This window comes from Phoca vitulina, unplaced genomic scaffold (genome assembly GCF_004348235.1).
Source record: "Phoca vitulina isolate PV1807 unplaced genomic scaffold, GSC_HSeal_1.0 scaffold2, whole genome shotgun sequence".
NCBI classification, from domain to species: Eukaryota; Metazoa; Chordata; class Mammalia; order Carnivora; family Phocidae; genus Phoca; species Phoca vitulina.
Window position 1 is genome coordinate 64,716,789 of NW_022589705.1, and position 790 is coordinate 64,717,578.

The following is a 790-nucleotide window of genomic DNA, read 5'->3' on the forward strand; positions in this document are numbered from 1 at the left end:
TCTTGCCTCCCTCCACCCAGTTCCTAATAGAGGGAGAGGTTAGGATCTATAGCAAAGTTGTTGGCCTTGACCTAGAAGAAAGAAGGAGAAGTTGTGGCAGATGTAGAGCTTCATGTTTTGTGGTGTTTCCAAGCACAACAGAGAATAGACAAAATATAAATTCCATAAAATTCCATTAAAAAATCTCCGGATCATAGACAGTTTTGAATAAATTTAAAATACACTTAGTTTAACAGTTTCAAGATCCACTCTCCATCTTCTTTTCTTCATGTGAATGTACCACTCAAAACAGTTGAATTCAAGAGTACATAAAACTCATCTGGTAAAAGTATACTTGCATAATATCAAGTTAAATAGATCACAATTCTCAATAGTCAGTTAAATGCCTTCAGCCAACCCTCACATTTGCTTGTTTGGGGGCCATTCAAAAATAATAACTTTTGAGCATCACATAAGTAATATACCTATAAGGCAAAATAGGCTCTGCCATGCTAGACTCTCATTGGGAATGATAGTAATTTCAAAATAATATTGAACCTCCCTCCTGTCTCAGGCAGACCACAGGCCAGCACAGCCCCCAGCACCTGAAGATTGATTGCCTGTGCTGCCCCTTTATTTTCTGTCCACTGTCTGCCCTGGTATCTCACTCTGGGGACATTTTTTGTGGCCCCAGTCCCCAGGAGGAGCCAGGTGAAACAGTTGTAGTGGAGCACTGCCTGCATGAGTGGCCACAGCCTGAAAGCCAGGAGACACCAAGTATCAGCCTATAGCGTTACTGCCACTGCCACCA